The 18,234-nt window shown below is 45.8% G+C and overlaps 1 protein-coding gene and 1 pseudogene across 1 annotated transcript in view; one reads left to right on the plus strand and one right to left on the minus strand.

Annotated features, from left to right (window-relative positions):
- The window catches only part of LOC137142568 (uncharacterized), a 195,859-nt gene that overhangs the window by 67,301 nt on the left and 110,324 nt on the right, over positions 1-18,234 (plus strand).
- The window catches only part of LOC137142528 (zinc finger protein 850-like), a 28,490-nt pseudogene continuing 16,566 nt past the window's right edge, over positions 6,311-18,234 (minus strand).

An 18,234-nucleotide genomic window follows, 5' to 3' on the forward strand; every position in this document is an offset into this window, starting at 1 on the left:
GTACAGCAGCATCAACTGCTTTCTGTGGTGGAAATGGACCTGGGGACTGTTCAGTGGTATATGTTTGTTTGAGGTTTTTTTGGCTGGAAAGTGAGCGGAAAGGGGCTGTTGAGACAAAACATCCACAACACACTGCAGAAAAGACGCTAGATTCTGCTGTCAGTGATGCTGACTGACCCCACCAGGCTCAACGGAGTCACGCTGGATAAACAGTGGGGTAGGGGAGAAGGGAATCTGGCTACATGTGAGACATCTACAAAGTGGGAGAATAAAAAACCCCGCGGCTGAGAGTTTCAGAGCCTGAGTCTATAGCCTCAGGCTTGCAGGGCTCACGCCATGAAGCTAAAAATAGCCGCGTAGATGTTCTGGCTTGGGCTGGACCTCAAGGTCCGAAACACACCCTGAGCCCCAGCCTCAGAGCCCCCGACTCTGAGACTCGCTGCCATGGGGATTTTTTTGCTGTGTAGACGAACCCAGGGTATTTAATGGTTTATTGGAGAGAGTCCAGCGGAGGGCAACAAAAATGATTAGGGGGCTGGAGCACAGGACTTATGAGGAGAGGCTGAGGGAACTGTGCTTGTTTAATCTGCAAAAGAGAAGAATGAGGGGGGATTTGATAGTGGCCTTTAACTACCTGACAGGGGGTTCCAGGGAGGATGGGGCTAGGCTGTTCTCTGTGGTGGCAGATGACAGAACAAGGAGCAACGGTCTCAAGTTGCAGTTGGGGAGGTCTAGGTTGGACATTAGGAAAAAGTTTTTCACTAGGAGGGTGGTGAAGCACTGGAATGGGTTACCTAGGGAGGTGGTGGAATCTTAGAGGTTTTTAAGCTGAGGCTTGACAAAGCCCTGGCTGGGATGATATAGCTGAGGTTAGTCCTGCTTTGAGCAGGGGGTTGGACTAGATGACCTCCTGAGGTCCCTTCCAACTCTAATATTCTATGATTCTATGATTATCTTTTCCTCCTCCTCCTACCCTTTGCTAAGGACTATGTTATTACAGTGGGAGGATGTGTACTCCACAAGTGTGTGTTTCCCCATTGGTTCCCATAAGGATTCATATATTAATGGTGTTGTTTTCTGGGCAGATTCAGTGAGCCGGGAAATGCGGCAGCATTTTACCAGGGGAATTATTATTTTTTTCAATGGCAAATTAAAATCTATTGCTGTGCTGGATGTTTCCCCCCAATCAAGCTACTGGGGGAGACATCAGCACAGAAGCTGGAAAGGTATTTGCCGTAATCCCCGATATCCGCTAGTTCATCTCACTGCTGCTCTGACTCGTGTCGTTTTGTTAAATGTCCTTTTTCCTTTGAGTGCATTTGTCAGATGCTCTGTTTGGCTGCCGGTTTTGTTCACTAGTAACGTAGAGGGAAAGCCTGGAGACCTAAGTCCTCAGCTGCTACATAGCAGCATACAGCTGTGCTGATTTATACCAGCTGAGATTCTGACCCAAAGAAAGTACAGCCGGGATATTTTAAAGGATAAAACAATATAAAAAAGTTCTATGACGTCTCATCCAGTCCACGTCCAAGGTACCAATGCAGCATTGTTCTCTGCTGCACAGTTATAAGACGAGATGTTCTCCATGTATCATGGATCCCAGGGTCCGATCTATGCCCCAGCCGTTAACTAATCCCTTGGGAGTGACCCTGTTAGAGTGCCAGGCCCCAAGGAACCCACACAGTTCCACTGGGGCAGGCCCATGGCCTCCAAGTCTCTGAGACGGGGGCTGTCTCGCTCCATGGTGTCCTGCAGCAAGACCAGCAGAGCCAGTCTCCTGTGGGAGGCTTGTACCACACTCCTCCAGCATGCAATGCTCCCTGTAAGTATCTGCAGCGACACCAGGAAGCCTTTTCAAAACAAGTTAACAATGTATTAGTCACCTGGTTTGTTGCCCTTAACCTCCGCTTCTCTATGCTAATCTAAGGTCAGGGCGCTTCACAGCAAAGCTGCTGTAAAACCATCTCTGTCCCTGTGTCTCTGGTTCCAGGTGTGTGTGTGTCTCTGTGAGCTCAGCTCTTAACACAGCCACCTGACACCTTTTCCCTCGAAAGCTTGTCTCTTTCACCAACAGAAGTCGTCCAATAAAAAGATATTACCTCACCCACCTTGTGTCTCTACTGCCCTTTCCTCTTCAGCTGGTTGTGGGGGAAGAGGGGCTTTGTTCCATTTCCCTGCAGAGAGGTGGGGGAGATCTCCTTCCTCTTGGCTGTTGGTTGCTGGGTGTGAATGTCCCGGCCACTGGGTTTTTCCATTGTCTCTTTGGAATTCACGTGCTGACTTTATTTAGTTTGTTAATGATTCTGGTTTCCAGCCAGGCTGCTGAGTTAATAACTCATCCCTTCATGTTACACTCAGGGCTTGTTTGCACTTTGTAGCAGTGGCTCTAGTGCTTCAGTGAAGATGCTACTTATGTGGACTGGAGGGGTTCTCCCTCAGTAGAAGCACTGCCAGCAAATGGAGGGAAGTGATTATTCCCCTCTATTAGACGCTGGTGAGGCCGCATTTGGAGTATTGTGTCCAGTTTTGGGCCCCCCACTGCAGAAAGGATGTGGACAAATTGGAAAGAGTCCAGCGGAGGGCAACAAAAATGATGAGGGGGCTGGAGCACAGGACTTGTGAGGAGAGGCTGAGGGAACTAGGCTTGTTTAGTCTGCAGAAGAGAAGAATGAGGGGGGATTTGTTAGCAGCCTTTAACTACCTGAAAGGGGGTTCCAGGGAGGATGGAGCTAGGCTGTTCTCTGTGGTGGCAGATGACAGAACAAGGAGCAATGGTCTCAAGTTGCAGTGGGGGAGGTCTAGGTTGGACATCAGGAAATCCTTTTTCACTAGGAGGGTGGTGAAGCACTGGAATGGGTTACCTAGGGAGGTGGTGGAATCTCCATCCTTAGAGATATTTAAGGCCCAGTTTGACAAAGCCCTGGCTGGGATGGTTTAGTTGGGGTTGGTCCTGCTTTGAACAGGGGGTGGGACCAGATGACCTCCTGAGGTCCCTTCCAACCCTCATCATCTAGGATTGTATGATCAGCGTAGCTGCTCCTCCTCCTCGAGAGGCAATAGCTAGGTCTATGGCTACCTCTACAGTTGAAGCACTAAAGCGCTTTTTTGCACTAATGCAGCTGCGCCGCTGTAGCGCTTCTGGTGAAGACACTCTAAGCCGATGGGAGAGAGCTCTCCATCAGCTTAATCACTCTACCTCCTATGAGGTGGTAGCTCTGTCAGCAGGAGAAGCTCTACCGCTGACAGCGCTGTCTGCACCAGTTCTTAGGTCAGTATAATGTAGTCGCCGAGGGGTGTGGATTATGCCCTAGACATACAGGGGGTGGGTGCTATGAAAGTTAGTAAACGACACCTGAACGGGAGCGGAGAAGTTGCTTAAAAAGCCAAAGGCCAACATAGAACCACAGAAGTGTAGGACTGGAAGGGACCTCGAGAAGTCATCTAGTCCAGTCCTCTGCATTGGACACAGGACTACGTAATAAATGGCTCATTCCTGACAGGAGTTTGTCTAACCTGTTCTTTAAAATTTCCAATGACGGAGATTCCACAACCTCTATAGGGAATTTGTTCCAGTGCTTAGCTACCCCTGAAAACATTTTCAAACTTAGGGCAGATCTACACTACTGCTTATGTCGATGTAACTTATGTCACTTAGGGAATGTGGAGAAAAGCACCCCCCCTGCTATTTCCCACCCTGGATATACCCCACCCTGCTATTTCCCACCCTGGATATATCCCACCCTGCTGAGTCCTGAAAGGACTTGGCCAAGCAGATGGAGATGGTGCAGTGAATGACCAGCATGTGAGGACACCACACCAGACAGACAGATGGTGCCTACATCAAGGCGAAGGAGAGCCCAGTGTCAGTGGTCAGCACAATAGTGTGGGACTTGGGAGAGCTTTAAATGCAGCGAGTCACTCAGAGACTGTGGTAATGGGGCCATAGAAGTAATGTAGCTAGATACAGCTCCAACCATGGGTGAGAGGCCCTGATTGGCACCAGATGGAACCACAATGTCTGCCTGGACTTTGGCCCTGGGAAGGTCCTGGAGTTTCAACACCCTCCTAGTGAAAAGCCTTTTCCTAATATCCAACCTAGACCTCCCCCACTGCAACTTGAGACCGTTGCTCCTTGTTCTGTCATTTACTACCATTGAGAACAGCCTAGCTCCATCCTCCCTGGAACCCCCTTTCAGGTAGTTAAAGGCTGCTATCAAATCCCCCCTCACTCTTCTCTTTTGCAGACTAAACAACCTAGATCCCTCAGCCTCTCCCCATAAGTCCTGGGCTAGGAAAGTACTGGTTTATTTTTAAATGAAAGCTGAAATTCTCATGTAAACACAAGAGTCCTGGAGCTGGGGCCTTAAAAGCAAACACCAAATACTGTGAGTATTGTAATAAAATCATGACACTTGGCAACAGTACAGTACAGTGATGAAAGCCCTGGGATAGACGCAGGTTTCATTTGCTATGCTTCTGGGAGGTTATAAACTTTTTAGCTCCCCAGTTATGCAGAGAGTATTTTTGAATCCATAAGCCTAGATTCTGTAATGTTAAAAAGGTGATAAAATAAAATACTCTTCAGACCTTTTTCTCAGAATCAAAAACAAAAATGTTCACAAAACCAAGAATATATTTATTTTTCCTTTGTAGGTTATCTTTGAAAATTCTGGATACAGTGACCTGTCTAAAAATTTTGAAAGGCTTTGTTTTAATTTTTCATTTCAAAATAGTGTTTCATTTTAAAATGTGGCCAATTTAAACACACACATAGACACACACCTGGGTAAAAACACTTGAAAATTGCCAAATGGAAACAAAGAACTTGAAAAAAAAGTTTCAACTTGACTCAGAACTAAATGAAAAATCAAACCAAACCAAACAAAGATTTCTAGTAGGCCAAAATGTTTTGGAAGATTTGAAACAAAAAGTGTTCTTACAAATATACACAGTCCAAGTCTTTTTAAACCTGCCATGTCTGATGGAGCAAACACACCTCTGTCCTTGGGGAGATCAAATCATTGTTGTGGAGTTTGAGGGGAGCACAAGGCTTATCTCCAGAGGGGAGCAGAAATGAGATTTGATTTTAAAATGAAGAGGTGATGGCCTATTATTACTCACCCCTGCTTTTCACCTCTTCCTGTTATGTCCTTATCTGCAGACAGAGAACCATGGTCTGGTCTACACTACAAAGTTAGGTCGACATAACCCCTCTTCCCTCCATCTCATTATGATTCACTCCTTCCCTTCATTGCAATGCCACCTCCAGAGAGACAAAGGGGAACCCCAAACTGTGACCATTTCATGGTTCCCCTGAAACTGCTCTTTCCTGGGCATTTAAAACAAGGGATCTGATTCTCAAAGACTGTGAGACCTCACGATCCCAGGACAGAGTCCCTTTTCTGCCGGTTCCCAGCATTTATCTCTCAATCACCCTGGAGGCTGTGGCTCAGGACTTGATATCAGCTGAGCCTGGGCCTGCTCTACAGAGCTAGTTCCAGACACCAGGGAAAGTTCCTCACTCAGGTAGGCACAGAGCGGGGTTTAAATAAAGGTCTGTCCCTAGCCCAGACCCCACTTGGGGAGCAGTGGATCCAACTTCTGGATGTTGTTGTTGCTGCTATTGTCTGCATGTGACCCAGGAAGCACAGCCAGTGGTACACTGAGTGGAGGAAACGGGCACCCCTCTCCCGCATTAGCAATTACCAGAGCCCGCTGGTGCTTGGAGCTAATTAACCCCCCTCCCTACTCCACTGTATTCAGATACAGAGTTGAATGATGGACAAACTGGGTAAAAAAAATATTGGTTACTTTCAGACTGAAACTGACTTTTTTTCTTGCAAAAACAAAACAAAACCAAAAAAAACCCAAAACACATTGAAATAAAATATCGATTCAAAACATTTTGACATTGCTGACATTTTTGTTTGGTTGGTTTTCAGCTGAACTATTACCCAAATCAACTTGAATTCTTAGGTCTTTTCAATGCCTCCAAAATGCATTTTTGGTGAATTTACTATTCACAGCAAAAATAAATAAATAAATAATTCACCAACTACCCAGAAAGTGGGAACGCCACTTTTTGAAAACTTATTTGCACATCAAACATAAAGAGGTACAGGCATCTCCTAAACCTGAGGTGTGACCAACTCCCAGATGGAATTTCTGTGGGCAGCAGAACGAAGAGACGTCAGCTTGGAATTGCTGAAGGCCAAATTCTGAGATCAAAGGACCTTTGCTGAGACGAGAACTCAAAATTTACATCCGCAATAGGCCACGTCAGACTTGAATGGCATCTCCCCACCCCCATGCTTAGTAGTTTTTAAATCGCATATCAGGGCCGGGGACATGCTCTGGGGCAATGAGAGATGGGAAACAGTCTCCCCAGGGGAAAGACAGGGAAGCCGTTTGGGTTTTAACAGGGACAGTCAGTTGAAGGATTTGGAACTCGTGTGTAGTCACAACTGAGAGAGTGAGGATGGTGTTTGAAGTCATAGTTCCCACACCCAGCAACACTAATACAAGCCAGTTGCCCCACAGCCCTCTTATTCCTCACACACAATATCCACAGAGGTGCATAAGCACATTTTAAATCTTCTCTTTGCAGTCATAAGGCCTTTTTGTCTTTAAAAAAATGGAAGATTATTTATTTGTATTGCCCTACGACCCCTGCGTTTAGGTTCTAGAGCACAATTCAACAGCAAGGGGTGGGAATGGGGTGGAGTCTGCTGCGAACGCCACAGTCACAAAATCACAGACAACCCGTGGAACATGCCCGCTTTGCTGAGGGAGACAGACGGGATGAGACCAAATGGAGATTTTCCATTTCTAACTTCAATTATTCTATTATACTCGAATTCAAATTAAGTAATCTGGGAATCTATAATCCAGGAACTGCAATTTCACTGTGGATACCCTGTTAGTACTGCAAACTCATACAAACAGCAGACTCATTTCATGACTGAATCGCTTGTTGTGTAGTTTCACTGAATCCAGATAGGTTAGTCTCCACCTAAATTAAAATAATACATTTACAGTTGCCTAAAGTGCATGTGATACTCAGATTCTAAAAGCATCAGGGTTAATTATCAAACTGGGGCAGGCACAAGGAATTCAGCCGCGGAGTCGGCTCGCTCATAGCATTTTGTAATAGGTATATGTATCAAAAAGCAGATTGTCAGCGCTGTTTAGTGAACTGCATCAAGAATGAAATTAAAAGTGCAATAGCAATGTTGTCATGGTTCTGGGAGGGTGACTATATAAGAAAGCATAACCCTGATGTAACTACAGTCACTATATCATACATTGTTACCGACAGACTTTCCCACAAGCCCCAATCTCAACCATTTTCACTTGTGTTGTAAGACTCAGTTTGGGAAACTCAGCTGCCCTTTATTCCTCCACATTTAAAGTAAGAAAACCACAAAGAAATCATCACCCCAACTCTGTCGCCAGAGTCCAGTCCAGAGCATTGCAAATCCAAACAAATCAATTGCTGCTCAGAATGTATCAGTTTTCTTAACCAGAATAATGTTTGGAATCAGTCAGAAATTGCAGAAAACAAAATAAAGATGGTTCTAGGGAAAAAAGAAAAGGGAAAAAAAAAGATGAATGTAGGAGCTTAACAGAAAATATTCCATTTGCTGAAAGTAATCATCAAATCCAGTTAATTCACTATAATAATCAGCCTGATCACTATGAGGGACTCTTCCGTTCAGAGAAGTTGAGTCAGTTACCAGTTATAATACTTCCCCTTGTTGCCTAGGACTGGTAGTCAGACTTCAGAAGTTAGAAAGACATCTACAGGTTTGGGATTTTTGCATTCATCACCCCCTGCGGATTTGAGGAACACATGAAAACACATGCCTGGACTGATACAAAGGACTATGAACATTCAGCGAATTCATGTGCCTGGCCTATATCAGTATAATGGTCTCTGAAGATGTGTCTGTGTTCGTCATATCTGTCACAATCCCCAGACAACCATCAGCACTGGTTCCCATCCACCCTCCTTGCTCCTACCTCCTGACCCCAGATGTACGCTGGACCCAAAGAAGCCCAGATTCTCAAAAGCTAATTAGGCTCCTAACTTCTATTGATTTCAGTAGAAATTAGGAGCCCCAATACCTTTGAGGAACAGGGCCCAAATGCCACCAACATTAATGAGAAACGGCCAGTGTATTATTCACTATGGGCAAACTGGATCCAGGCTTTTTTGTACAGAGTTTTCCTCCGGTGTGAGTTCTCTGGTGTCGAACAAGGTTTGAGCTCCGTGTCATGCTCTTCCCACAATGGCAGCACTGATAGAGTTTCTCTCCTGTGTGGGTTCTCTGGTGGGCAATCAGGTTGGAGCTCCGACTGAATCCTTTCCCGCACTCGGGGCATTTATAGGGCTTCTCTCCCGTGTGGATTCTCTGATGTGTAATAAGGTCGGAGCTCTGACAGAAGCTTTTCCCACAGTCCAGACACGTATAGGGTTTCTCTCCCTTGTGGAACCTCTGATGTCTAATGAGGTGTGACATCTGACTGAAGCTTTTCTCGCAGTCGGGGCACTGGTAAGGAGTCTCTCCGGTGTGGGATCGGTGATGTGCAATAAGGTGTGAAATCCTACTGAGGCTTTTCCCACATTCAGAGCATTTGTAGGTCTTCTCCCCTGTGTGGGTTCTCTGATGAGTAATAAGGTCAGAGCTCTGACAGAAGCTCTTCCCACAGTCTAGACACTTATAGGGCTTCTCTCCAGTGTGAAACCTTTGATGTCGAATGAGGTGTGACATCTGACTGAAGCTTTTCTCGCAGTCTGGGCATTCATAAGGTGTCTCTCCGCTGTGTGCAGTAAGGTGTGAAACTCTCCTGAGGCTTTTCCCAGAGTCAGGACACTTATATGGTTTCTGTCCCGTGTGGGATTTCAGATGATTAATAAGCTGTGAGTTGCGACGGAAATTTTTCTCACAGTCAGGGCATTTATAGGGCTTCTCACCAGTGTGGATCCTCTCATGCGTAGTAAGGTGTGATCTCTGACTAAAACTTTTCCCACAGTCCAGACATTTATAAGGTTTCTCTCCGGTATGGATCCTCTCATGTGCAGTAAGGTGTGATCTCCAGTTAAAGCCTTTCCCACATTCAGCGCACTTGTAGGATCTCTCCCCCATGTGGTCACTCGACTGAATTGTGGTTTCATTAAGAACATTGAAACCTCTCTCCTGGTCAGTGGATTTTTCCTCTCTCCCCCCTTCGTGGTTTCCCTGCTCCCTCTCTGGTGCGTGCTCACTGTGACAGGATTTCCCCTGGGAAACATTCCCTTTGGCTCTTTCCAAAAATGTCCCTTTTGGGTCCATTTGCTCAGGACCATTCTGAGGTGCACCTGGAAAATAACAGGATAATAAGTAGTAGCCGACATGGATTTATCAAAGCCAAATCATGCCAAAACAACCTAATTTCCTTCTTGGACAGGGTTACTGATCTAGAGAATAGGGGGAAACAGGAGACTTGATACACCTTGACACAGTTCCACATGATATTTTCAGAAGCAAACTAAGGAAAGGTGGTCTAGATGAAATTACTATATGGTGGCCGCATAACTGATTGAAAGACCATATTCAAAGAGTAGTTATCAATGGTTCGCTGTCTAACTGGGAGGGTGTATCTAGTGGGGTCCCAACAGGGTCTGTCTGGGTCCGGTACTATTCAACATTTTCATTAATGACTTGGATAACAGATGGAGAGTAGCACGCTTATAACAGTTAGGGATGACACCAAGCTGGATGGGGGTTGCATGCACTTTGGAGGACAGGGCTAGAATTCAAAACGACCTAACTGAATTGGTCTGAAATTAACTAGATGAAATTTAATAAAGACAAGGGTGAAAAAAATCAAATGCACAAAATGGGGAATAACCAAGGAGGCAGCAGCACTGCTGATAAGGATCTGGGGGTTATAGAAGATCACCAATTTAACATGACCCAACAAAGTGATGCAGTTGCAAAAAAGGCTAAAATCGTTTTGGGGTCTATTAACAGCAATGTCTTAAGATAGACACCTGAAGTAATTATGTTACTTTATTCAGCACGGATGTGGCCTCAGCTGGAGCATTATTTCCAGTTATTAGGTGCCCCGCTTTAAGAAAGATGGCCTGGATGGAAAAAAGTAGATAATCTTTGAATCGCAGTAATTTTCTAGGCGCCCAGTGAAGTGCTCTGACACTGAACATCACAGTGCCTGACTTCGGCACCTAAGCTCCTAACCAATGAATGGGGAGAGATGGGCGCCTTAAACTGCAATTCACAAAACCCAGCATGGTAGGCAGGGAGCCGGTTAAGCTAGCCAATGGGAGATGCCGACCAGAGGGGTGCGTGCTAAGCCTCAGCCCTCTCACAGAGATATTGCTGGGAGGTGCCTGTCTGTGCTAGCGATTCACAGCCAGGAACCCTCTTTGGAGTTGAGCGCCTGTGACATTTTTGCAGGAGGACAGATGGGGGGTGGGGAGCGGAGGAGCGCCTCATAACTTTCAGCCCAGCAGTTAGAGCGCTCACCCAGGCTTTGGGAGACCCATAGGATCCAAATTATGTGAATTTGCCTGGGGGGATGATCTGGTAGGCGGGCTCTGAACACAACTACTGGAGCGGGACCTGTATGTAATTTAGGCAGCTAAATGCCTGTCTTCCCCTGGTTTCTGAATCACCCGGGGGCTTCGCAGGAGATAAGCATCTGGACTCTTAGAGGGAGGCAGCAGTGTGCACGCCCAGAGGAAGAAACATAGGTGCCTAGGGAAAACTGACTGCCAAATTTACACCCTGAGTTTGGTTCACGGCAGTGGACACTAAGACAAGGATGTAGGTGCCTAACTCCTGTGTTGTATCCAGGCAGACATGGGCAAATTGGAGATGGTCCAGAAGAGAGCGAGAAAAATGATAAAAGGTTTTAAAAACCCTGAGCTGTGAGGAAAGGTTAAAGAGAACTTGGGATGTTTAATGTTGAGTAAAGACTTTGGGAGGGGGCCTCTTCAGACATGTTAAGGGCTGTTATAAAGAGGACTGTGATCAATTGTTCTCCCTGTCCAATGAGGGCAGGACAAGAAGTCATTGGCTTAATCTGCAGCAAGGGTGATTAGCTTTTAGGGGAAACGCGCTAACTATAAGGAATAGCTTTCCAAGGGAGGCTGTGGAATCCCCATCACTGGAGGTTTTTAAGGACAGTTTAGACAAACACCTGTCAGAGATGGCGTAGGTATACTTGGTCCTGCCTCAGTGCAAGGGGCTGGATTGGAGGATTTCTTGAGGTCCCTTCCAGCCCTGTTTTTCTATGAATTCTCATTCTCCTTCTCACTCACCGTCCCACCTCCTGCTGGGATAGAGAGAATCCAGACAGGAGTCATTCCCTGTGCTGGGGGAAAGGGAATGCAGAAAGGCAAAGGGGGTAACAAACCCAAATGACTACAGGGGAGATAAAAAAAATAAACCAGGTGCTGGTTCCACCTCCTGCCAATCCCCCCAAAACCGTCCCCAGAGAAGAGGGAACACATTCTGGCTTCACCACATCCCATCCAAACATTCAGGGGAACAGGAGTTACTACCAGGTGTCCACCAGGTGTGCTGGGAAGCCATGAATGACAACTGCCCTAAGGATACTTCACCTCCTGGGCCCAATCCTAACCGAGATGGGATGAGGCAGAACCGGGGGAGCTCTCAGGCCCTTTGTGGGAATCCCAGCATTTTTTTTCCCCACCAATCTTTTCTGGCTCAGTTTATCTCATTCCATACCTGTGCAGTTGTGTTTCAGGATCATTCTTTCCTCAGAGCCCGGGAGATCTGGGGCCTTCAGCTCTTCCTTTTGTTCCATCTGAGAGATCACATTAGGTTTGGGAACTGGAAATGCTGGGAAAGAAAGCAGATGAAATCGGCATTTGTAGGATCTTCATTACAGTCAGCGTTCCATGACTATTAACTCAGCCCATTTTAACACAGTAAAATCTCCAGGGCCAGCTCTCCACGTGCTCAGAGCTGCAGGTCATTCTTCTAATGGAAGAACGTAACCATCCACATCTCTTCTGGAGACAAATCCTGCCACACATTCATTGTCAACATGTTTTCCCTGTCCATTTTAACACCCAGAAGGGGGATGAATTTGGATTCAGAGTCAGGCATTGTGGAGTCTGCTAAGAGGGAGGAAGGACTCGCCCACCTACACAGTCAAAGGGGCTAAAGGGAGAGATTTTACAAAGCTACAATGGGAAAAAAAAGTGTCCTCGAGGGAAGACAGGCCCATTAATAAATTACAAGGAAAGGACAATTCATAAATGGCCAAAACACTGACCAGCTTTATGAAGTCCATCTGCAACAAGGGAAATATAGAAGAGGAGTTTGAACAGTGAACAGTTAGTGAGGAAGGAAGGAAAGACCTGGAGAAATCTCCGAGGGAAGTCCCTGGCAGTGCAACGGGGATACTGTCTCCCCAGCAGATGAGGTGGGAGCCCCATCACTAGAGACATTTGCAACTACAACCAGGCAGAGCACTGGGAAATGCACCAGGAACAAATCCTGTCTTGGCTGAAGGAGATGGATGAACCCAAACAGTATCAGACTTTTCTATTCCTAACCCATCATCCCATGGGAGGCAGTGTAGTGGAGACAGCCTCCGACACTCACATTCTGGTGATGTTCTCCCTGATATCTAATGTAACAGGGAGAAACCCTGCACAGAAACCAACCAGGTGCTTCACAGCCCCCACAGTGTTTAATATTCTAGGGTGCAGCAGACCTTACCCAGCGAGGTCACATTCCCATAATTCTCCTATGTGATGTCCCTGTGGAGGGCTCTCTGACCCGTGTCCAGCAGAGCCCCGTGTCTCTCAATGAAATACACAGCCATTTCTTCAAAGGTCACTAGATCCCGGAGAATCCCCCACTGAGGAACTGCTTCCCCAGTGACAATCCCGTTAGCTCAGATACAGGCAGAGCCAGAAAAATCCTCCTTGCCCACTGGCTGAGGTTCAAGGAGGGATAGATTAATAGAAATTACAATCCCTCCAGCCTTCTCCTAGCTGAGATAGGAACTGGCTTTTCTCCTCTCTGTCCCTCGACTTGTTCACAGGAAAGTTAACCTGTCCTGGGATGCTGCAGGAAATGGATTGGGACAAGGTTTGGGAACCTGAAACCTCCCTTCCCCTCAATTTGCCGGCTGCCCTTTTCAGCCCCTCTCTTGTTTTCTTTTTCCTTCTTCTCTTCAGTCTGGTTCAGAAGGGAGCAGTTTGACATATGCAACAGTTAATGCTCCTTATGTCCAATAAATGAATTTAGAATGAAACCTCTACCTATAAAAGTGATAAGAATCTCATTTATCATTGTTTAGTAACCATTCTGTCTCATTTAGACCATGTCAGCAATTCCAGTTATAGTCCACCTGCAGATAGTTCTAAACCCTGATACACGAACAAAGGATTTTTTATCCAGAATCTGTTTGGGAAGGACATTCTAGCGACAAGTAGCCTGTTCTCTAGGCTTATGTTCATTGCTGAATCATCCCAGAGATGCTGAATTCCTCTTGAAGGAAAAAGAAATATTTTAAAAAATAGTTTCAAACACCAGTTAAAATTGCCAGGTGTGATGCTGTATATAAAAAAGACGATCACTTGTATCATTGAGGCTACTACCACTGTTATACAAGTGCAACAAACCTTGTACATCTTTGTTGAGGGGAGAAACTGGCCCCACATCCAGAAACACCCCTTCCTTATAGCATTGTGTTTTCCTCTTTGCTTGAATTGCACCAGTTTCCCCATGTTTTGGAGTAAAATTTAGTCCTGGGTGTTTACCGCAGATTGGGGTATGGCAGATACAGGGTGAGTTTAAACTTCACAGTGATTTAACTTTCCTCCTCCACGTTTAAGAATCAAATGGTTTCTCCTGTTATGTAAGTGAAAATTGATGTGTTTGCTGATTGAGGTGACTTGCTCCATAGTTAATAAAAATCAAAGACAGGATCCTCCCCCTACTTGAGGAATAGTGTCTCCCAGGTGCTAAAGGGGCATTTTGGGTTAAACCCTCCCCCGTGATCAATAGTCCCCTCACGTATGGAAATCAGCACTTTCCCCCTTTACGACAATAATATTGGACATTATTTGCTGACTATCATTTATTAAGTGGCCAGTGTAGGATTCAGGACTTTCTCAGCTTTTCATGACCTTGCTGGGATTTTGTAAATGGTGGGATTAGTCAGGAAAATGTTGTCACTTGGTGTGACCAGGAGATATAAAGAGGGAAATGATTTGAGTCTCAAGTGGGAAGGAACAAGTTGATAATTTGGTAGTTTATCCCTACACACCCACTACTTTCCAGACGATGACTTTGGGCAACAGTTTCTCTGCAAAACCAGGAGAATCAGGTGCAGTTCAAAAGGGCGTGGAGGGACAATCCAAAACCTGAAGGGATTTTATCTCAATTTGAGAGAAAAAGGGAAAGTCAAGATAAAATTAGCCAGCAGGTTCTGTGGCTGTTGCAGGATGGAGGTAGGTGATCGGCAGCTAACGGTTGGGGGGAGCAGAGGTAAAGACTCAGGGCAATGGATGGTTTCCCACCAAAACAAGAGCAATTTGCTTCAAATTAAAGAGGGTTGGAGCCCCCAGATCCGAGTGTGCTTCGATACTAATATCAGTATTTGACAATGAAACAGAATGTGGCAAACTCTGAAGAGACTTGGTATTAATATTTGATACACAGCACGAAAGGGTGAAATCTGAGGGGATTTTACATCAATTTCAATAGTCAAAAATTAGAGAGAGAAAGGGGGAAATCCAAGGGATATGATCAATGGTTGGTAACTGAAGGCAAGGACAATAGCTGTGCGGATTTTCTGTTGATATGCAAGAATTAAACGCAAATGGCAAAATCTGAAGAGAAAATTAAGGGTTTTTCTAATTGATTTTGGATAATTGGAGGGAAAGAGATTGTAGCGGGGTGGCCGTAGTGGAATGGTCACTCGGCAGGCACCCTGCCCCTTTTAGCCCCCATCTTATGGGCTTCTTAAGAACTTCCCACAGGCTTTTATGTGCATAACACCATCCTCCTGCCTGGGGCTGGTTTAACAACAAAAAACAGCTCTTAACGATACGTAGGGTCCCAAAATTAAATCCAGCACCACACAAAAAGTCTGTGCTTAGCTCTCATGTTTTCTCCCATAGCCAGCACTCTACTTCTATGCCAGTCTGTTCTCACAGCCCAACCTCTGCTCTTCCTAGCTAGATCTCAGCTGTTAGGGTGTAAGTACATCACTGGGTCCCAGCCGGCGCAGAAGCCTCCTCTGCCCCAGCTGGGATTGGGTGGTAGTCGCCCACCTCCCAGGCTGACAGCCAGGTGCCAGAAAACGTGTCAATTTCCTGGCTGTAGCTGAGCCGTGAAATTGACAACTATGACAGCCCCAGATTTCACCAGTTACCCTCTTTTCCTGTCATTCTCTCACCCCTTCCTCCTCTCAAATCTATGGCACAAAATCTGGCGCGGCGCTTTATATTCCCCAGCATTGGCATGCCGCTCAAAGCCTCCTAGCTTTGGCCAACATCATCTCTAGCCCAGGTACATACTTGAGTTGTGCACCCCCGATGTAAAGGTGGTAACCCTACCCACACTAGATCTGACAACTGTCATATCATGGCCTTATATACTCAGCCCTTCTTCCAACATATGCCTCACATTAGTCAGTAAATATAAAATCCTGTGGAAAATTGAGTGTTGGGGTACTTATTAAAATTTTCAGAAGTTAGGGGGTTCTTGCTACTTAAAAAGTTGAGAAACACTGTGCTGACATATGCAGGCTATATCTGCCTCTTCCTACACTGACTGAAAAGCTTCCCACTCCTCAGTGTATTTGCTTGTACCAGGGACTTGATATTTTTTCTGGTCTCTTATTCTGTACTGGAGGTTACAGGGGAGCAGTTTTAACAATTGTTGGAGAGTACTAGACTGAATAGTAAGAAAAAGCAGGTTTGTAATTGATGGCATGTGGATCAATTAAAACTTAAGGTAGTATAAGGTTTCAAAGGGCTATTTAGGTGTGTTAAGTTCCATATCCCTCATTTTTTCTGGAGAATTGATTGGGTGACTCTCATGCATTTTGAGTGCTTTGTGAGATACTCACTGTAGAGAGGGGTGTTGTACTTTTACAAACAGATCTGTTCTTCCAAGTGTTGTATCTAAATGGGCATTAGTAAACAACCCAAACCAACAAAACAGTCTGAATAAAATGACCTTCACTCCCAGGCAAGCACTGAAAAACCAACTCTATGAGTCTCACCCTAAAAATTATGGGATTGGCTTAAAAACTGAATTTTTTTATATATGTATTTATTTATTACTTTCTGTTTTTTTGAGGAGTTATGGTTCACATACTCAGGGTCCCCACACCTCCAGCCAAACACAAAAGCTAGATATATATTGTTTTCTTTTTATATGAGATTCTCACTTAATCACAGGACTCCAGGAGTTGGAGTCTTTAGGAAAACACCAACTATTGCAAGACTTGCAATAAAAGTATGAGGGTTGGCACCACTAGACAGTGAGGAAAACCCTGGGATAGAATCAGGTTTCATTTGCTGTGATTTTTTAAAGTTATAAGTTTCATCTATTCAGAGAGTCTTTTAGAATAAATAAGATCAGAGTTTCTAATGTTAAAAAGAAAGGAAAGGAAATAAAATAGTCTTCAGACCTTTCTCATCATAAAGCAGCAAAAATGTTCATAAAGCCAATTTATTTAATAGATCATCTTTGAAAATTCTGGATATGCTCAATCACTGACTTATCTAAAGTAATTCTCAGCGGCCATCAGAATTCGTCTGAAAGCAGCAGAATTTGGCCGATGGTAAGTGTTTGATGAAGTTCTAATCACAGCTTCTGTCACTATTTAATTCAACCAATACATGAAACACTGCTGGGAAGGGAAACATGCTAACAAGACAATCTGAAATGTATCCCTTTTTGGATGAAATCTGACAGGACTTTTCTCACTAGCTGAACATAATTTTTTTAAGATGCCATTACGTTATGGGAGTGTTAAAACAGATTATTATTTTAAAGAAAGTTTTGGAAACCAAGGATCCCCCCCCCCCCCTCACTGTGCCTAGAGTCCTCCATAAGGAGTTCAGCTTGCTAAGATTAACAAAGACTCTGAGGGCACCGATCCCCAAAGAACCCATTTCAGGAGGTTACACAATAGAAAGGAGGGGGGAGGTTGGGTGAAAGAGTTCTTACAAATATACACAGACTAAGTCCTTTTAAACCTGCCATGCTCCATGGAGCAAAACTCGGTGACAGATGGCAAGTAGCAGAGGGGGGGTAGTAGGCACCTATATAGGAAAAAGCTCCAAATATCGGGACTGGCCCTATAAAATCGGGACATCTGGTCACCCTAGATCTAATCATCACTGCAGATTATCTCCCGGGGGAGGGAGAACAGTAATGAGTTTAGATTTTTAAATGAAGAAATAACACACACACACATCTCTTCCCTGTATTTCCCTAGCTGTGCAGAGATGGTTAAATCGACCACCTTTTGCGCTACTCCCCTCATTTCTCGTAAGACTGGAAGGGACCTCGAGAGGTCATCTAGTCCGGTCCCCTGCACTCATGGCAGGAGTAAGTATTAGCTAGATCATCCCTGACAGGTGTTTGTCTAACAGGCTCTTAACAGATCCCACAACCTCCCTAGGCAATTTATTCCACTGCTGAACCAGGCCTGCCCACCATGGTCACTCTATCCCCCCAGAGACAAAAGGGGAACCCCTACTGCCATCATGCCCGGTCACCCTGAAACTTCTCCCCTCTCCCCAGCTGCCTGTCACTCCCTGAACCCTCCGGGCCGGGGGTTGTTAGCTCTTGGAGCCAATCTTGGCCCCCAGCGGATGGCGAAGGCGGTGACTTCATCGCTGTGAGCTCAGCTCAGCCCTGCACATGCACCAACAAGAGGCGGCGAGATCTGAGGCTCTGCCCCGGGGCCGTGGGGGCAGAGTCACTTTCCTGCCCGGCCCCGGCACGTTCCCCGGGTCTCTCCCCTCACCTGCAGCCTCCGGCTGGGGAGCTGGGGTCGGCAGAGCCCGGGGCTGGTTCCAGGCGCCGCAGACGGTCCCCCCCCTGGGCTGGGCACAGCGGGGGCTTTAAGGAAGGTCTGTCCCCGGCCCGGATCCCATGGGGAGCGGCAGCAGCTCGAGTCCTGTGGCCGAGCTGCCTGCACCGTGCATGACACAGGAAGCTT

This window comes from Emydura macquarii, unplaced genomic scaffold, assembly GCF_026122565.2.
Source record: "Emydura macquarii macquarii isolate MOO-44397 ecotype Brisbane River unplaced genomic scaffold, CSIRO-AGI_Emac_v2 contig_3231, whole genome shotgun sequence".
NCBI classification, from domain to species: Eukaryota; Metazoa; Chordata; order Testudines; family Chelidae; genus Emydura; species Emydura macquarii.